The following is a 21432-nucleotide window of genomic DNA, read 5'->3' as shown; positions in this document are numbered from 1 at the left end:
TCTGTCTCTCTCTGACACACACATTCACACTCCTAGACCAATGACACGCAAATAGGAAGGGGGTAGGTAGGCCTTAACCTTTGAGCCATGTGCCAAGATTGGTTCCCTAATGCTAATTGGGCCATGAACCCAATTTTTTGGGCAGCAACCAACAAGATCAACCGTGTGCTTGTTTAAAAATCCTTTGTGGAAGAGCCTATTTTGTTTGTCCTCCGAAGCTAGTTTTCCCAGTGCACTTTGATGTTTTGTGTTTGCTGTGTCATCACATTTCAGTTTTTTTCCTCGCCTTTTCTTTGCCAAGCAGTCCTTGTTCTATGATAGTTATACGGTTACCTCCATCTGACACAGCCTTCACAACCAGCTCTTAGTTTTATGGCTTGGGGTACTTTTGATGTATTAGAATTTAATTCTTTTGTCAGTGGGAGGTTTAGTTCACTGAAGAGAAAAAAATTAAAAATGCCTGAGATAAGCCTCTTAAACTCCAAAAATAGTGTATGTTCTTAACAATTCTTTAAGTTCTATAACTTCTACTCCCTGCATGGATCCCTCACCTCCTACTCTTTTTTTTTTTTTTTCTTTCTCAGCTCCCCAAAGTGTCACTTCATATTCCCTTCTTCCTTCTGGAATCCACAAACACCAATCAGAAGAGTTAAGCCTTTAAAATAAGATGGGTCAGGATTACATATAAGACCCCCTATGTTGGACACTAAGAAGGTTTGAAGTCCTTATTTGTCGGCCATTCTTTCACAGTCTGACTTTGCCATTGGAGATAATATGTGTGGAGATAAACATATGTTTATGAGTGCCTAATTAATACAGGTGGCCACCATACATTATCAGTTTTAGGGAGAATGATGTTATGGGGATGTGGTTATGGGAAATAAATAACAGAAGAAGGGCACAACAGTGGCTAACTCCTGTATCAAAAGTGATAGATGAATATTAACTCCAGTGGTCCAAGGATTCACCCACACAAGGAATGTTAGCACAACATCATATCCCATGCTTTTATAATTTCCAAAGAACTAATTCTTTAGTCTTGGCTGCAGTGGACCCTGCTGACATTATTTATTGCAGATTTCTAATTTTATTACTTTTTGTTTTCCAAATGATGATTTTCACTTTCGACCTTGAGTTGTTTTGACATGAGATTTGAATCTCAAGATTTTAAAATACCTGATTTGAAGCTGGTTAATATTGTGGGTGATTGGTTGTCCTCAACAAAGTTTTTGAATATAGTATTATATTTGAATAGCTGTGTCATGCAAAATATTCCTGCTGCCTCTACCTCTCCACTCATGTTAAATGGTTCAGACAGATTTTGCATCTAATAATCTCCATTACTTAAAAGTAGAAGCATCTCATAAAAAGCCAATATTGCAGTTCAAGCCAGACTTTTGCATTTTCTCCACTTCAGATAGAATGTCTACTTACAAAGAAAATAACTTGATTTTCTTTTTAAAAATGACTCACTTGATTTTCAGATTTTAAAGTTTTTTTGCTATTTAAATTACAAGAATTCATAATCAGTAATGTGACTGAGATATTTTACCATCTGATTTTTTCCCTAGTAGGTGAAAAATATCTTTAGTGAAGTAAGTTCTGAGTTGATTTTGTCATGGTCTATTAGACTATAGCTACAGCAGCACAGTATTTACAGCCAAGATTTGCAGAAAATGTTTATGTCACTATGTGACTTAGTGGTCTCAGTAGCTTCCCACCTAGGTGTATATCCAACCTGCTATTCTCAGTCTATGAAATTGGTTCCTGCTAGCCCCTGCTAGATCTCCAGCCTCCTATATTCTATGTTACTTGTGATTACCATTCCTGAACTCCTTCCAGGGCTCAAACCCATGGTGTACATGGTGTACGTGCTGCTTCTATATCTTTTGCTCCCTCATTGTTTCTTGGAACATCCTTGCCCTGCTCACTTCTCTGGGAAGCTACTCCACTCCTTTAAAGGTAATGGAGATACCCCCTTATGGGGATACCTCAGATTCTACCCTCTGAACTCACGCACTCATGTCCTTAACCCCCACCAGAAAGTAGCTTGGTTAGAGGTGGAGACCTGGGCTTTATTCACATCTATATCCATTGAGAGCCCATGAGAATAGTTGAACAGGCAGACATGCCCACTGAATATAATAACAGGGGACAAAAATAGGCTCATTTCTAAGAACTCCTGATTCAAGACTCCTTCTTGTAGCAAAAAAGCTAAACCAAGAAAAATTCTTTAAAATAATCTCAGGTTAAGAGTCTACAATTTTGGTGTCTATAGACAGCCATAACATGCAGAAGAAGGAATTCAACATGAGCGTAAGTTGAATGGCATCAGGTTTGGATCCACACTTGGATAGTATAAAAATCGGGGTTATAAATATTGAATAGAATGTCAAAAATTAGCCTTTGTGTGCATGTGTTGGTAGAGCAGCAGGAAAGTCAATCATAAGTGACAAATAACTAGTCTGCTGCTCTGGCAGGAGTCCATCTGAAGAGAACCCCAACCAAATCTCCCTTTTTGTTTAGTTAATGAGCATCATACCCATGACTGTGATGATGTGCACTGACTGCCTGAAGTGTTTTACATCTGTGAGTACAACTGGCTGCTGTGATGTCTCCCTGTGCGATGGTGGAAAAGTTTAAGGAAAGAATGGCCTTAGACCATTTTCATAAAAACCCTTATGACCATTATCTCACTCTGTTTGGAGAGCATGATGTCAGAAGTTTTTAAATGAAAAGGGAAAGGAAGTGAAAAGAGCTGAAATTCAGGAAAGAGAGAAAGAGAGGGAGTCAGAAGCTGCAGAATGGCATGCAGGATAGTCTCACTTGGACTGAAGTAATGGCTGTGTGTTTTTCCCTGACCCAGGGCTACCTGGGAGGTTGTTGACCACAGAGGTTACAAGAGGCCACATGGTGCAATTCTGTTGAGAGTACCAACCAAAAATATATTGCTTTTGCGTGACAATATGGTGCTTTTCCATGGAGAGGAGCATAGAATATTTGATTTGCTAAATGCTTTTCTCATCATTAGACTTGAGTGACAGTGTTTTTTTGTGTGTGTGTGAGGAAGACCATAGATGGTTTAGGATTAGTATAAAATCATGTTTTGCTTCATATAAATATAGGTGGTTACAAAAATAAATATGTGTGTACATGTATGCATATTCCTAGGTTAGTATACATTTTTATTTCTCTATTACTATTAGGTGAGATGGTCCTGAAGCAACAAACAAAAAGATGTAGCACCCAGAATTTGGTGCCTAATACCATTCTCTAGGGAAAGGCACCAGGGCTCTTTGGAGAAATGGCTGAGTCCTGATTTGAGCTGCAAATAGGCAACATGATCCTAGAGTAACCTATAATGCCAGAGTAAGGAGATGAGTAAATGAAAACACAGTGAGAGATGTGTCAAAAGGACGTAACTGAAATGTACCATTTGAAAGAGCTCTTTGTTGCCCATGCTGGGACAATTTCAGCAAGTAGTATTGGATTATACCATGGAGCATAGCATAAACATACAGCATCAGCCCCTATTCCTTAAGAGTGTAGTGAGTTTCTCTAAGGAGTATGGTAAGAAACAGGGAATAACTTCACTGTGGAGAAACCTGCTAGACACTGCCTCAGCTGTGTGATCCAATTTAATATCTACAATGCTAAGTTATCTTGATAGTTTTTGCAATGAGAATGACACTTTCTATCCTTGATCCTCTTCTCAAACAACCATAATCTCAGTTTAATCGTGAGAAAGCATCAGACAAATCTTCATCGGGGGCATTCTGCAGAGTGTCTGATGGGTAATTCTCAAAACTGCCAAGGTTTTCCAAGACCAGGAAAGTCTGAGAAGCTGTCAGAAGAGTCTAGGGGATATGCAGACTCAGGGTAAAGTGGCATCTGGGATGGCCCTGGAAACTGAAGGAGACATCAGGCAAAAACTGAGGAAACCTGAGTAAAGTCAGTTATTTAAATGCGCAGAAACAAAAAAGCCTGAGAAAGGCATTCTTATTCCTTTATAATCTTCAATGTAAAAATGAAGATGACTCTAGTTCATTCTTTAAAAAAAAGTGATAAGTGATCCAATGGCTAGGATTTCTTTCTTTTTTTTTAAATTTCTTTTTTTGTGTATAAAATGCTCCTATATATTCTTCCAGTTTTTCTGTTGTTAAAAGTTTTCATCCTTCTAGCTGGATACATTAGATTCTAAGAACACCAAACACATGAAAAAACTGACCTATTGGAATAAAGTATGAGTTCTAAGAAGAAGGAAAAAGAATTTATCTAGGCTGGCGCCGTGGCTCAATAGGCTAATCCTCCACCTTGCGGCACAGGCACACCAGGTTCTAGTCCCGGTCGGGGCACCGGATTCTGTCCCGGTTGCCCCTCTTCCAGGGCAGCTCTCTGCTGTGGCCAGGGAGTGCAGTGGAGGATGGCCCAAGTGCTTGGGCCCTGCACCCCATGGGAGACCAGGAGAAGTACCTGGCTAGTGCCTTCAGATCAGCGCGGTGCGCCAGCTGCAGTGCGCTGGCTGCGGCGGCCATTGGAGGGTGAACCAACTGCAAAAGGAAGACCTTTCTCTCTGTCTCTCTCTCACTCACTGTCCACTCTGTCAAAAAAAAAAAAAAAAAAAGAATTTATCTAAAGAGCCTTTAAATTGTATGAAAACATGAATGTTTGCTAAGTGACATTTTTAACATCCCTGCAGCAAACAAGCACTCATCCATCCAAATAACAGCGATAGGAAACCACCATTTGTAATTGGTGTATTAGAGTAAGCTAAATTCTTAATAATATCCCAGTCCAGTTTATTTCATTTTAGGCAGAATTTATCACAGGCATTTGTATTTAGGTGACCATCCATCAGGGTGGCTCAGAGATCTGAATACTTTCTCAAGGCTCAGCCGAGTCTCAAGGGAGACTTTCCCTTCCAGCTTCTCAGATGCAGAGATGGGTGGGGTGGGGATTTGACAGAGACCATGATGGAGTTTTTCATTCACTGTATCTATGGAGGATACTACATCCCCACTCCCACTCATATATAAATACAGTGCCTTAAAAAATAGAAACTTATTTTTGGAAAACATTGTCCTTTCTTAGAATAGCATCTCTTTATAACTGCCCACTAATACTGTCACTTACCGATGATTGCCTAAGAGCTAGCAGTAACACTAGAATTCAACAAATATTGTTGCAAAAATATGTTAATAGATTTTTTTGTTTTGAAATAAGCCTTTTTGGAAGTGACTGTAGGAGATAGATGTTCGTGAATCATAGTCTACTAGCTTTTTTGTTGCTTCAACTAAAAGCTGTTGGTTGCATTAGAACTAATAATGACATGTTCAGTATTATCCACAAAGAGGATGTTTTGAACTTGGTGTGTGTACTTGACATTTACTGTTGGTGATTAGAACTTTGTGCTAATCCACTGTTGTGTTCAGTTTTGTCTATTGCATTTCCTGGGAGGCATACCAAAGTTATGCAAACTGACTTAAGCATAGACACCTACAAAGATTAGTAGCCCACAAAGAGCTTTAACCAGTGACAGGAAAGACAACATTGAGCCACACTAATCAGCTTCTTGTGCTTCCAGATTCCTGTAAAATTCTCTCCCACTCCACTTCATCCATTCTTTCCCTTCCAAGTAAATGCTGATGAAAATAGTATTCTGAAATAGCACAAGCCAAGAATTTTCATGAATTTGACATGAAAAATCTTAGTCATTACAGACTTAATGATTGTCTTTTATTTGTGCTTTACACATTCAGTATGAGGATTGGGGAATTTATTTAAGTTATTGGAATCTAAATCTGAACCTTTAATCTTAAGTAAATCATTTCTATTGTTGAGACAAGCGTGCAAGAAAATTTCAGATGCATATATGTATGTTCTGTGTTATTTTTATTCAAGATGTTGAATGTTTCATGGTTGACAATAAATGAAAGAAAGAGAAAATCAGTTTAGGTTGGAAAATGTATGAAATGGCTGGAAGGTTAGTTTCATGATACTTTTACAATGTCTCAAACTTTACAGTAGAATTTATTAGGGCTTTGAAAGACACTGAACCAGTCTAAGGCTCATTCTAAGTTATGTGTCCTTAATTGGACTTAAATCCATCGGGAAGGAATTCGTGAGCCATATAGACAAGAATCTTTCATTCTCTCTCAGCCACCTCCCACCCCACCAGTGTCCTTTCTCAGTTGTTTCTGTCCTGTTTTCTGCACTTTCCTTATATTACTTTCTACTATTTTTCAGGGGAACTCCAAAATATGTTTTAATTTTTTTTTTTCTCATGTGAGAGAAGCTCTGGGCAAGTGTAGTTTAAAAAAAGAAAATTCCCTGATTTCCAGGGGAGAATAGACAATTTTAAACAGAAAGCAGGAAAGAGATTGGGGATTCAGCTGAATATGAAAATAGCTATATTCATTAAGTACAGCTATGCAAACAGCTGTAAATTTGGATAATAAGCAAGGAAAGATATTTGAATTTCATTAGGCTTTTTCCCTCTACAGTTAGCAAATATCTCACCTTCTAAAATTACTTCAATTGTGATTCATCCACAATAAGCATGTAATTAAAATTGAAAAATATTTACCAGGTAAGGGAAGTTGATGAAAGGAGCCCAGAGAAGGGTTTGGAAAATGCAAAAAGAAGTGTATCTGCCTATGATTTGGAAGATATTTCAGGAAAAGTAATGTGGGGGAGAATTTCAATCAAGTAGATGCTTCTGGTTCTAGACTGGCATGTGGAAGCTATGCTACCAGCATGTTTTTTGGTGGTGGGCATGAATCAGTTAATTAATCCAATCCACAAGGCTTGAAAGCCTATGTGTTTTGAGTTCTATGTGAAAATGAGAGAGAGAGAAAATAGCTGAGAATATTATTTTGTATTCAAACAGCTTAAGCTCTCAAAGAGGAGATAGACATAAAACATAACTAGCATAAATTCTGGTGAGAAGTATGGAGAACTGAGCAAAACTGTGTGGTGTGTGTGAAATGGGGCAAGAAATTTTGGCCAGAGTCTGGGCATAGCAACAAACACAGGACTTGTTCATGCCTCAGGAATAGGTGTGCAAATGGTTATGCTAGAGCATGAGTTTGCTCTTGTGAAAATATGTACTTTCAGTGCACTGAAAGCATAGGTGGAGTCCCCTGTTTGTTGTAGATGTGTCACAGAACGCACAAAGAGGTGGAGACAAGTGCAGGAGAATTTGAAAGAGTGTGAAAATTGACCTATGAGGGGTCTTCAAGAAGTTCATTGAAAATATGTATTATTATGGCTGGCCCTTTGGTATAGTGGGTAAAGCCACTGCCTGCAGTACTGGCAGTTCAAATGGGCACCAGTTTGAGTCCTGGCTGCTCCACTTCCTGTCCAGCTTCCTGCTAATGCACCTGGGAAAGCAGTGTAGGATGGCCAAAGTGTTTGGGCCCCTGCATCCACATGGGAGACCTGGAGGGCTTCAGATTAACCCGACCATGACGGTTGTGACCATTTGGCAAGTGAACTAAGAATGGAAGACCTCTCTCTCTCTCCCCGCCCCCGTAACTCTGCCTTTCAAAATAAATCTTTAAAAATAAAATATGTATTAAGAACAAACTGCATGAATTTCAAAAATGAACCAAAATGAATTTATCTTTTAACTCCGTTGTCCATGAACTTATTTTTTTTAAAAAAAGATGTATTTATTTATTTATTTGGAAGGCAGAATTACAGAGAGGCAGAGCAAGAGAGAGAGGTCTCCCATCCTCTAGTTCATTTCCCAGATGACCACAATGGCTGAGCTGTGCCATCCAAAGCCAAGAGCCCGGAGCTTCTTCTGGGTCTCTCAGATGGGTGCAGAGGCTCAAGCACTTGGGCCATCTTCTACTGCTTTCCCAGGCCATAGCAGAGAGCTGGATCAGAAGTGGAGCAGCTGAGGCTTAAGCTGGCGCCCATATGGGATGCTGGCACTGCAGGCGGTGTCTTTAACCACTATGCCACTGCACCAGCCCCAAGTCCATGAACTTTTAAAACATTATTTTAGAGGAAGAGAGAGAGAGAGAGAGGGGGGAGAGAAAGCTATCCCCCAACAAAGACTTTAGGTAAGGTCGAAGCTGGGAGCCAGAAACTCAGTTTAGGGCTCTGGTGGCAGAACTTAATCAACTTGAGCCATCACTGGTAGCTCGCCTGGTCTGTGTTAGCAGGAATGTGGAGTCAGAGACAGAGCTAGGAATTAAACACAGGTGTCTTAACAGCTAGGCCAAATGTCCATTCCCATGAACATTTAGAAGTCTTCTTGTATTTGGGAAGACAATTTAAATATCAAATGTAGGAAAGAACTTTACACACTTAAGTATTGCTAGATACTACTGTTGGAGTAGGGATATTGTAAAATGAGATACACAAGGAAAGAGGCTGATCAAAAAGGACCCTATTTATCATATACTGATGCTCAGTTAATATTTGTTTGAATACATAATGGTGACAGGATAAGTGCTATAATGAGAACTGGACAATTGTAGCTCTTAAGACTTTTAAATAAGATTCACCTTTCTGAGGGGCCAGCACAATGATACAGCAGGTAAAACTGCTGCCTGCAGCACTAGCAGCCCATATGGGCTCCGGTTCAAGTCCCAGCTGCTCCACTTCCAGTCCAGCTCTCTGCTGTGGCCTGGAAAAGCAGTAGAAGATGCCCAAGTGCTTGGGCCCCTGCATCCACACAAGGAGACCTGGAGGAAGCTCCTGGCTGCTGGCTTTGGATTGGCAAAACTCTGGCTGTTCTAGCCATTTGGAATGTGAACCAGTGGATAGAAGACCTCTCTGTCTCTCTCTCTCTCTGCCTCTCCTCTCTGTAAATCAGTCTTTCAAATGAATAAATAAATCTTTTTTTTTTAAAATTCATCTTTCTGAAAGTTGTATACATGTTTGTTTAGATGAGCGTATAAATCCAAGTGAGTTATGAAATCAAAATATACTATGATTTCAATATATATCCCTAATAAGCAATTTAAAAGGTAGAATAAAAGATGAAAGATCATCTGGAAAAGTATATGTTGTATGATTTTTGGTTTTCTCATATAGATATGTATGTGTGTACACATGCATGTGGGATAGAGACAGAAATAGGAAAATGTCTTACTGTGGGTTGGAGGCAAAGATGCCTGAATCATCTGTATTAGGGCCAAACTGTTGACTGTAGTGGCAGCAGTAACACCTTACCTTCAGTCTAAAGACAGAGCAACAATCATAAATCCTCCAGGTACTTGCTTGGCATCATGATTTTGATGAATTGAGAAAAAGCCCAGTGTAGGTATTTGCCCTTTGTAAGTGGGCTAATTGATGAGCTGGATTCTCCAGCTGTGAGTCTTCGAGGATTGCATTCTCTTTGACCTTCGGGCAGTATTAGACATTTCTGGGCTTATTGAACTACGTGTGATTTCTCTCTGGCCTCACAGTGTTTTTATGCATGAGTTAACAGGGACATTTTACTTCACTTCAATTGCTTTGATTATAGGGTAGGAAAACAAATTTCCTGTAAGAGATACATCCTGTTTTAAGTCTGCTAGCTAGAGGGTTAATTTCAGGAATCAGTTCTTCAAGTAGTACTTTAAACAAGAGTAAAGGCCTTTCTGAGGTTCTCCCCGCCCCTGCCACCACCTTGCCACCATCTGCAATTCTAATAGAATGTGATCTGTGCTTAGACACAGGAAGCTCATTGGGAAGCCGCAATCCCAGAATCCCTGAATAAGGGGTTATCATCTAGTGAGATTACCAACCAAACATGAAGGAGGTACCAATTTGTTTCGAAAGATACCATTGGTTTGCCATCAAATAATGCATGTGCTGTGTCACAAAATCAGGTTTCTTCCAACTCTAAAAGCCTATTTATTTCAGCAATAGCTTTCTGTGTTGCTGTGAACCATAAAATCAATTTATTGTATGAATCCAAAGAGGGAAGAAAGTCCCAGAGCTGTTTGAAATGTACCATGGAGGGATTTGCACACATAATAGTGAGGCTTTGCATCCAGGTTCCCCTAGCTGCTTTAAGGGAAGTTTGTGGGATGAGTATCAACCTGTAAATACCCGGTACAAAGCTGCCTGCTGCCTCAACCTAGAAACAGATTTCCCATCAGGTGTGACAAATCCGGTATAACAGTTAAAGTATGGTTCACTATTTCAGGTCTAGTTATATCCTAACTCAAATGACAGCACAAGTTAATTTCTGTGTTCATAAACATATGGTCTACCTCCCTTGTTACATTGTGGCGCTTCTCTATTAAATCTTGTCTTCTGTTTTTGGCATTAAAGTGGAACTCCACTGTAGTACATTTTTGACAGCTAATCTTTTGTGCTTCAGATGTTGTAGAAAATTTTTGAAGTAAATTCTGGTCTAAATACATACTTAATTCACATTTGGAATGTATTGTTAAGTTTATTTAGTATTTGACTGTATGGTGTGAAAAAGTTAACATTATTTGCTCAAGGTATGTGATAACTTGATGTCTTAAAAATATACTTTTCATTAGACATTTTGCTTAATGATGGGAAGCAAACTGATCCTTAGGTAGCCATTTTATTGTGACAAATCCTAAGGATGCTGTAATATAGAATAATAAATAATTTGCATCATAGACCAAATATATATTTCTATATTATAAATTTATTAAAATGGGTTATTTAGATTTTAGGTCATTCTTGAGAAGATCCTGGTGAAATTAGTTGATATTTTCATCCATGATTTTCTTATCTCAAAAACATACTTAAAACAAAATAACATTCTAAAATTTGGTAAAGTTGACTGAATACTCAGTTGTCATTTGTGCAACAGATGAATTTTTACATTACAAAATTATATTAAAGTCATAAATATGTATGTTTTTAAAAATTAATAGCATGGGGCCACTGTGGCATAGTGGGTAAAGCCACCACCTGCAGTGCCAGCATCCCATAAGGGCACCAGTTTGGGTCCCGGCTCTCTACCTCTGATCCAGCTCTCTGCTGTGGCCCAGGAAAGCAGTGGAAGATGTCCCGTGGGCTTCTGCAGGCACATGGAAAACTGAAAGGAAGCTCCTGTCTTTGGATCGGCACAGCTCGAGCCGTTGCGACCAACCGAGGAGTGAACCAGTGGATGGAAGACCTTTCTCTCTCTCTCTCTCTCTCTCTCTGCCTCTGCTCTTTGTAACTCTGCCTTTCAAATAAATAAGTAAATCTTTACAAAAAAAAATCCTGTCTTTTAAGAGTGTGGCCCAGGCTGAATAATTTCTTGTTCCATAAAAACAATTCAGATTATTCCTGCTGATTTCTCATTTTGGCCTTGAAGAGCATTTAATTTATTCTAAAGTATGTTCTCCGGATGGAGTTTTTCTCTCTTAACTTTAAGCCAATCTCGGATGTATTTTTCCATTTTCTCAGACTTCTGAATGAATTTTATTTTCTCATCCTCACAGTATTGTCCCTTTCCTTTCATGTTTTTTCCATGAGCTTTGCTCTCATCTCGCAGACAGCAGCTCTGTCCTCTTCCCTGCTTTTTGTGGTTTTGCCCCTTCAGGAGTGCTTTTCTGTAACCTAACAACACTGTGCACGGTGAAGGGCATAGTAAAAGCTGGTAGCCCACGTTTGTGTCCTGTTGCACTAAGGACAGAGTCCACACTTGTGTCTTGATCCTATGAGAGCCTGTGGGACCTATTCCCTTCCCAGTTCTCCAGTTGTGTCTCTTTCCTTTGTCTCTCCCACCGTGCTTCAGCACTACCGGCTTTCCTGCAGTTTCTCAAATACAATGTGAATAATTTTTCTGTAGTTTTTCTTCAGTGAGACATATTGATAGGAGTTGGTTTCCATGTTAAAAGATAATGAAAGTTGAAAATGTTAATGAGTAATATATAACTGATTTCCAAATCTGCATGTATAAACTTACGCTTAAAATGTTTAAGTAGAAGAGTGGATATCTCAACAACCGGAGCAGCGCCAATCGGAAACCAGGAGCCAGGAGCCAAGAGCCTCCTCGGGGTCACCCACGTGGGCGCAGGGGCCCAGTCTCTTGGGCCCTGCTTTCTCAGGCCACACAGAGAGCTGGATCAGAAGCAGAGCAGCTAGGACTCCAACCGGTGCCCATATGGGATGCTGGTGTTGCAAGTGGTGGCTTTATACTCTATACCACAGCGCCGGCCCCTCTTTCAGGCATTTTAAACTTGACCACTATTGGCCACTATTTTAAGTAATAAAAGAGCCTAGCTTGAGTTGATTAATTATTCTTTGAAATTTCTGACCACGTAAGCCTTTTGCATCACCACTGAGCACCACCGCTTGGAGATGAAACTGATACTGGGGATTACTAAGCCCAGGATGTGGTTGTGATGATGAGTGCTGAGATGCAGAGAGCATGTCAGACACGTGATGGTTTGTGTATTAGACAGTTCAGACGCATGGACACCGGAATTGTCAGGAAAAATACCAGAGGCTGGCGCCACTCACTAGGCTAATCCTCCACCTGCGGGTTCTAGTCCCGGTCGGGGTGCCAGATTCTGTCCTGGTTGCTCCTCTTCCAGTCCAGCTCTCTGCTGTGGCCCAGGAAGGCAGTGGAGGATGGCCCGAGTGCTTGGGCCCCGCACCCTTGTGGGAGACCAGGAGGAAGCACCTGGCTCCTGGCTTCAGATCAGCGCAGTGCGCCAGCCATAGCGGTCATTTAGGGGTTGAACCAATGGAAGGAAGACCTTTCTCTCTGTCTCTCTCTCTCTCTCACACTGTCTGTAACTCTCTCTGTGTCTCTCTCTTTCATTGTCTAACTCTGGCCAAAAAAAAAAAGGAGGGGGGAGGGGCATGGTAGGAGCCATGTGCTGTGGGCAGATAGAACTCACTGTCCCCAGGGGAGGGAGGAAGGAGTTGCTGCTGAGGGCGAGTTCACTAGGCACCTGATTGCATAGACTTATTAATCATGCTTTTTATTTTCTGACTTTTTATGATGCTTTACCATCCTGGGACTGTGCCAGTCTTGGAGAGACTGTGCCTCCCAAGGCCAGCTAATTTCTAAAGACGGTAAATAATGTGTCTTGGAGCATACTTTTCATATGTGAATCAACCAGTTATGCCAATTGTGTATCCTGTTCTCAGCAAATACTGCCTTTATGTAACTCATGCACACCAAAACACTATTTTCCAGGTCTAGGTACCAGACAACAAGAGACAATCTCTACAGCACAGAGACCGTTAAAATTGTTCAAATTCTAGAACCCCAAACTTGCTCAGATTTGCCAAATCTTCCTCACCCATTCCTTCCTCTGCAAATCATAATGAAGGTCTTGATTGTGGTCTGCCTTGCTCCTGCCTCCTCTGACCCTGTGTGGCTGCAGTTCTCGTTGGACCCATGTCTTCCCCATGGGTGGCATAGCGTGCCTCCAGCTCTTGGAAACTGAGTGATAGAACTCCCTTCAATGACATTGACCTTTCCATGTTGTTAGTCATGTCTACTCATTAAATCTGGGTATACTTAAAACCATGGGAAGACAGTCTATATGTATAACCATGGAGAACCAAGCAGAAAAAATAAATGAAGTGGACTACCATTCGGCTGTTTTACACAAAAAAACATACATTAACATTGAAAACTGATCCAGTAAAAGAATAAAATCAAAGAAATATAGTTATTTAAAGCAATATGTGCACACTGGTTCCCACTGAAAAGGAAAGCTTCAATGTACATAGTATGAGACATAGACACAGTCTGTCATAAAATGCATCAAAGTGTTAAGACTGGAATTTGAGATAACTTTATCAGCATTTTAAGTTCTTTCCTAATTATGGTGAATTGTGTTGTGTTGTCCCAGGTCTGTTCTAAAACGATGTCACATCTACTTCTTTCCCACTTGGCATTAGAACCTTGATGATGATGCTGACACAGGAGCCGTGAATTCCAGACCTGCGTATTAAACGATGCTGGGTTGGTGGGAGGTCTTCAACTTCTTTTCGTGACCTCTGTGACACACTCACACATGATAATACAAATGGCTGAATTGGTGCTCTAAAGTGAGAATTATATGCATTTTACTCTGTGCCTAAGAAGATGAAAGTGTATGAATAATCAAGAAAAGAATCTTTTTTCTTTTTTTCCATTTATTTTTTATTATTTTTTTACTTCTGTATAGTATTCTTTTTTTATTTATTTTTTTAACTTTTATTTAATGAATATAAATTTCCAAAGTACAGCTTATGGATTACAATGGCTTCCCCCCCATAACGTCCCTCCAACCTGCAACCCTCCCCTTATCCACTCCCTCTCCCCTTCCATTCACATCAAGATTCATTTTCGATTCTCTTTATATACAGAAGATCAGTTTAGCATACATTAAGTAAAGATTTCAACAGTTTGCTGCCACACAGAAACATAAAGTGAAAAATACTGTTTGAGTACTAGTTATAGCATTAAATCTCAGTGTACAGCACACTAAGGACAAAGATCCTACATGAGGAGTAAGTGCACAGTGACTCCTGTTGTTGACTTAACAAATTGACACTCTTGTTTATGGCCTCAGTAATCACCCTAGGCTCTTGTCATGAGCTGCCAAGGCTATGGAAGCCTCCTGAGTTCACTGACTCTGATCATATTTAGACAAGGCCATGGTCAAAGTGGAAGTTCTCTCCTCCCTTCAGAGAAAGGTACCTCCTTCTTTGATGACCCATTCTTTCCACTGGGATCTCACTTGTGGAGATCTTTCATTTAGGTTTTTTTTTTCCCCAGAGTGTCTTGGCTTTCCATGCCTGAAATACTCTCATGGGCATTTCAGCCAGATCCGCATGCCTTAAGGGCTGATTATGAGGCCAGAGTGCTGTTTAGGACATCTGCCATTCTATGGGTCTGCTGTGTATCTCACTTCCCATGTTGGATCATTCTCTCCCTTTTTGATTCTATCAGCTAGTATTTGCAGACACTAGTCTTGTTTATGTGATCCCTTTGGTTCTTAGTCCTATCATTACAATCAATTGTGAACTGAAATTGATCACTGGGACTAGTGAGATGGCATTGTTACATGCCACCTTGATGGGATTGAACTGGAATCCCCTGGTATGTTTCTAAGGCTACTGTTTGAGGTAAGTCAGCTTGAGCGTGTCCTGAATTGCACATCTCTTCCCTCTCTTATTCCCACTCTTATATTTAACAGTGATCACTTTTCAGTTAAGTTTCAGCACTTAAGAAGAATTGTGTATTGATTACAGTATTCAACCAAAAGTATTAAGTAGAACAAACAAAAAAAATACTAAAAGGGATAACATATTAAGCTGCTCATCAACAGTCAGGGTGAGGGCTCAGTTAGTTGTCACCTATAAAGGAGTGGTATTTGTCCCTTTGGGATTGGCTTATTTCACTCAACATAATGTTTTCCAAATTCCTAACAGGGATCACTTTTCAGTTAAAAATTTTACACCTAAGAATAATTGTGTGTTAATTACAGAGTTCAACCAATGGTACTAGAACAAAAAAAAAATACTAAAATGGATAAAGTATTACATTGTACATCAACCATCAGGACAAGAGCTGATCAAGTCACTGTTTCTCATAGTGTCCATTTCACTTCAACAAGTTTTTTCTTTTTTTTAAACTTTTATTTAGTAAACATAATTTTCCAAAGTACAGTTTATGGATTACAATGGCTCCCCCCCATAACTTCCCTCCCACCCGCAACCCTCCCATCTCCCGCTCCCTCTCCCATTCCATTCACATCAAGATTCATTTTCAGTTATCTTTTTATTCTTTTTTGTTTGTTTGTTATATAGTTATTTTTTTATTTAATAAATGTAAATTTACAAAGTGCAACTTTTGTATTGTTGTGGCTCCCCCCCCAACCTCCCTCCCTCCTGTGGACCTCCCCTCTCCTACTCCCTCTCCCATCCCGTCCTTCATCGAGTTTCATTTTTAACTACCTTCATATACTGAAGATCAACTTAGTATATACTAAGCAAGGATTTCAACAGGCTGCACTCACACAACCACACAAGGTATAGGGTATTGTTTGACTAGTAGTGTTGTTTTTAAGTTTCATAGTAGAACACATTAAGGACACAGATCCTACGTGGGGAGCATGTACCCAGTGACTCCCGTTGTTGATTTAACAATTGGCACTCTTATTCATGATGTCAGCAATCACCCGAGACTCTTGCTATGAGCTGTCTAGGCTATGGAAGCCCCTTGAGTTCACCGACTCTGAATTTGTTTAGTCAAGGCCGTATCACAGTGGAGGTTCCTTCCTCTCTTCAGAGAAAGGCACCTCTCTCCTTGATGGCCTGTTCCCTCTGCTGGGGTTTTGTTCACCAGGATCTTTCATTTAGATTGTTTTTTGCCACCGTGTCATGGCTTTCCATGTCTGTGAGACTCTCATGGACCTTTTAGCCAGATCCGAATGTCAAGAATCTTTATGTCCTTGCTGGAACCTAGTTCATACCCTTCTTTCCCATAGATCATGAGATCCTGTTTACCAGGCTCTGAGGCTCCCCCCCACCCCCGCCACTGCATGTTATCGGAACTGTTTCTCCGGTGTCTTTTCTCAATATGCTCCTCTTCAGCACCTTTTGGAGACTGTCCTTTCTCCCATATGCTGTGCCCATAATGCTGTCTGCCTCATGTATTAACTGCTAATTTTCCTTATATCTGTCAATCAAATAAGGTATCTGTTTACTTGGGTGGGTTGTCCTGCATGAAATGTCTCTGACAACTGCAAATACACTAGGGTCAGTGTCCTATACCACCGCCTGCATTTGCATGTGTGAAGTCATTCACACGTGGAACCTAAGGTAAAGTGACTTTGCGATTGCTCAGTGTCATGGAACCACAGCTTTCCTCCCAAACAACAGCACATTAGCATAGTTTGTCAAATAACGCAGAGGTTGTCGAATGGCAACCTATTGCCTTATATATTGTGAAACCATTTTTAAAGAGGAGTAGGTGGTAGTTATTTCTTGAATGTTTGGGAGAATTTTAGATTGTTTTTAGTCTATAAATGTACAGGAAATCCTAACTCTCAAAGAATAGTAATCTGGGATAATATTTGTGATAAGTGAAATTTATAGGATACTAATGCTTTACTATCTCCTTGACTATCTGCAAAGCAGGAAAAAAATAGTTCAAATCTGAAAACCTGAAGTGCTATTTGACTTTCTTTTTCATTGTTCTGTTTTATTTATTTGAGAGGCAGAGAAAGACAGACAGAGCTCCTATTCACTAGTTTACTTCCCAAATGCCTCCAATGGCTTTTGGAACCAGGAACCAGCAACTCAGTCCAGGTGTCTGACTTGGGTGACAGGGACCCAGCTATTTGAGCCCTTGGCACTGCCTTGCAGGGTCTGCATTTGTGGGAAACTGGAGTCAGGAGTTGGAGCTGGGAACCAAACCCATGACGGACATGGACATCTAACCATTAAGCTCAACGCCCACTCCCTATTTGGTTATTTTCTAAAGGACCTAACCCTTTAATTCTTCCCAGTCTTCCTGAGGCAGTGCCTCAGCTGGTCTTTCCTTGTTGGTATTGCCTTCTCCCTCTCTCTTTTTTAAAGACGTATTTATTTGAAAGTCAGAGATACAGTGAGAAAGGGAGAGAGGGAGAAAGAGAGAGAGAGAGAGAGAGAGAATGAATATGAATGAATCTTCCATCCACTGGTTCACTCCCCAGCCAGGGGCTTCTTCCAGGTCTCCCACATGCATACAGGGGCCCAAAGACTTGGGCCATCTTCTGCTGCTTCCTCAGGTCATTAGCAGGGAGTTGGATCAGAAGTAGAGCAGCCAGGTGGCAGCTTTACCCACTATGCCACAACGCCAACCCCTCTTTCATCCTAAAGGGGATGCCAGCGTCTCAGAGGCGGCTTTAGTTGCTATTCCACAATCTCTTTTATAAACTAATTCCTGCACTCTCTTTTATAAAGCATTTTATTTATTTTATAGGCAGAGCAACAGAGAGAGAAAGAAATAGAGAGAGGACAGGGGTCTTCAATCTGCTGGTTCACTCCCAAATTCCTGCAGTAGCCAGGAAGCTGAATGAGAAGCAGAGTAGCTTAGACTTGATCCCAGGCACTCTGATGTGGGATGTAGGTATTCTAAATGATGGCTTGCCCTGCTCTGCCACAATGCCTGCCCCAGGAATGCTGTCTCTTAATTGAAATAGCAATTTTAAGCAACTGAAAAAGTGATTCTAGCCCAGTGGTTTAAGTTGTACTTCTGATCCAGCTTCCTGCTAATGCTGATCCTAGGATACAGCAGATGATGGCTCAAGTACTTGCATCCCTGCCACCTACAAGGACTAAGTTCTGCAATCATGGCTTTGGTCTGGCCCTGCCCTGGCTATTGCAGGAATTTGAAGTGTGAACCAGTGGATGGAAGATCTCAATCTCTCTCTATCTCTCTCTCACTGCCTTTCAACTACCATGAAAAGCAATACATAAAAATTGAAATAGCAATTCTAGATGAATTACAATTTTGGATCTTTGTTGTAGTCTCTTAAGGATAGATTTATTTTATATTCTTGGTGTTGTTTTTGTGGTTGTAGCTCACATATTTTAAACCCATAATTTTCATCTGTTTCAGCAGACTGAAGTTAAGGATACATATTTCTTTATTGTGACACAGTTGCAATGGTTTCAGAGTTTCAGATGTCTTTTTCTTTCAAATTCAGTTCTCTGTAGTAAGACTAATTTAGTTCATTCCAATAAAATAATTTTAATATCTTTTTATTAAGGCATAAATTAGAATAATTATTTATAAAATATTACTTAATAAAAATAATGCTGAAGAAGCTATACTAAATCTGTAAAACTTATAAAAGCCCTTAAAAATTCATACATACAGTATAAAATATGCCTCAATAAAAACTATGTGCAGAACCAACTTGTATTTTAGAACAGAGCTTGAAATGTTATGTTTACACTTCAGTGAGCCTCCAAAGCAGAAAAGTCTAATGAAAACATCGCTAAAATGATAAAACATTTCTTCAGTTTCTCACCAAATAACTAATAAGGATCAATAGTGTGTCCAGTAATGTGCCTGTCCATGCCACCCAAGTGAGAGACCCACAGGGAGTTCCAGGCGCCTAGCTTTCAGCCTGGCCCAGCCCCAGCTTTGCAGACATATGGAGAGAGAACCAGTAGGTATAAGATATCTCTGTCTCTCTCACTCTGCTTATCAAATAAAAGAGTAAACAAATAATTTTTAAAACACATTTAAAATAATTTGTTAAAAAGGAAATAGAAAAAAACAGTTGGTTCATATAGGCTGAAAACATTGCTGTTGTACTACTAAATGAAGCAGATACTTTAACAAGTTAATTGGGGTAGCTGAGAGTTAAAGATAAAAGTGGAAATGGGTTTTCCCACTTTGTGTGCTGTGTTCCCTGGGTTGTATCATGGCACTCCCACAGTAAAATGACTGCTCTAAATACTGTATGCTTGTCAAAAGGGATGCCTCTGAACTCAAGTACTAAATTTTTTTGGGATCTCTCCCTGACTTTACTGACTTCTTAGTTGTTTAGGCTGTCATTATTGGGGTTGAACAAATATCTTCAGATGCACCTCTCTTTTTTTTTTTTTTTTTTTTTTTTTTTTTTTATCTTTTATTTAATGAATATAAATTTCCAAAGTACGACTCATGGGTTACAATGGCTTTCCCCCCCATACCGTCCCTCCCACCCACAACCCTCCCCTTTCCCACTCCCTCTCCCCTTCCATTCACATCAAGATTCATTTTCGATTATCTTAATATACAGAAGATCAGCTTAGTATACCTTAAGTAAGGATTTCAACAGTTTGTTCCCACACAGAAACATAAAGTGAAAAATAATAGATGATTTTTTTTTAAATCATGATGAAATCAGATCAGACCTATTGTCATGTTTAATCCCAGTGAGAGTCAAGTTGGGAATTGATAATTTCTTTTTTTTTTTTTTTTTTTTTTACAGAAGATCAGTTTAGTGTACATTAAGTAAAGATTTCAATCGTTTGCACCCCCATAGAAACACAAAGTGAAATAAACTGTTTGAGTACTCGTTATAGCATTAAGCCCCAGTGCACAGCACACTAAGGACAGAGATCCTACATGAGGAGTAAGTGCACAGTGACTCCTGTTGTTGACTTTACAAACTGACACTCCTGTTTATGGCATCAATAATCTCCCTATGCACCAGTCATGAGTTTCCAAGGCTATGGAAGCCCTCTGAGTTCTCCGACTCTTATCTTGTTTAGACAAGGTCATAGTCAAAGTGGAGGTTCTCTCCTCCCTTCAGAGAAAGGCACCTCCCTCTTTGAAGACCTGTTCTTTCCACTGGGATCTCACTCACAGAGATCTTTTTGCCAGAGTGCCTTGGCTTTCCATGCCTGAAATACTCTCATGGGCTTTTCAGCCAGATCCGAGAGATGCACCTCTCTTTATTGTAGTGATTTTTGAAGAGTGACATTAATATTTTGTGGATAAATTTGCTGTGGAGAACTTGTTCAGCATTTCCTGAGATCAATTCACTTAGTAAGTGGTTGCCTTTTTATGCCAATCATTTTTCCTGTGTGTATTAAAAAATATTAAATTCACAGCCCTGTCTGCAATGATCTAAGCATTCTAGTGTGAAAAGGACTATTAAATGGACAGTTAAAATAGAATGCAACTTATGGAACGTTAGAGAGAAACACTGTGGGATCTGAGAGTAAAACTGGGTCTGAGCAGGTCAAGAAATGATGCTTGAGTTGAGTCTCAAAGGATAACCAAGATTAAGGCATGTACAGGAAAGAAGAATGGAGCCACCCTGTAGAAGGAATGATACAAGGGAAAGCTTAATGATTAAGACAATCGGAGATGTTTGGAGAACAGCTAGTAGTTCCCTAATCTAGCATTTAAAGACTTACTATAGAAAGTAGACAAATGCTGAGTATTGGATCTACACTAGGGACAGTTACCCTTGACCATAGGATTTGGATCAATTTTTCTGTAAAGATGAGTTCACATTTGGCATGTTTATTTTGAATACTGGAAATACCAGTAAAGGGTTATGTATAGAACATTGAAACCTAAGCAGAGCTCTGAGCTATCAAAATAAATTTTGGAGTTATGAGCATTAAAGTACACCATTCAGAGATTGTATATAAAGCAGGGAGAGAAGACAGACAGTGATGGAGTTCAGAGAAGCAACATGAAAGATATGAGCATAGAAGAGGAGGCCATAAGGAGGACTAACAGTAAGATGCTGAGAGGCTAAGAGGAAGGCCAGGAGAATGTGAAATCCTTAAAACCAAGGAAATAACCATATTTTATATCAAATACTGTTGTAAGGTCAAATAAGAACTGAAACGTTTCCCTTGGATGTTTTGCGTTAATATATATTTTGAGTTCCTTAGATAGGGAATACATGATCATTATCTAAATTGAAAACACACACACATATCTAGTGAAATATGATATGTTTAATTTAAGAACCACCCTCAATCCTGCCAGCCATCATAACTACT

At 39.8% G+C, this 21432-nt stretch overlaps 1 protein-coding gene across 3 annotated transcripts in view; it reads left to right on the top strand.

Moving 5' to 3' along the window:
- The window catches only part of CTNNA2 (catenin alpha 2), a 1267385-nt gene that overhangs the window by 132225 nt on the left and 1113728 nt on the right, over window positions 1-21432 (top strand). The gene's annotated exons all lie outside the window — the stretch shown is intronic.

This window comes from Oryctolagus cuniculus, chromosome 2 (assembly GCF_964237555.1).
Source record: "Oryctolagus cuniculus chromosome 2, mOryCun1.1, whole genome shotgun sequence".
Taxonomy (NCBI): domain Eukaryota; kingdom Metazoa; phylum Chordata; class Mammalia; order Lagomorpha; family Leporidae; genus Oryctolagus; species Oryctolagus cuniculus.
The sequence above is the reverse complement of the archived record's forward strand: the minus strand, read 5'-3'. Positions and strand labels throughout refer to the sequence as shown.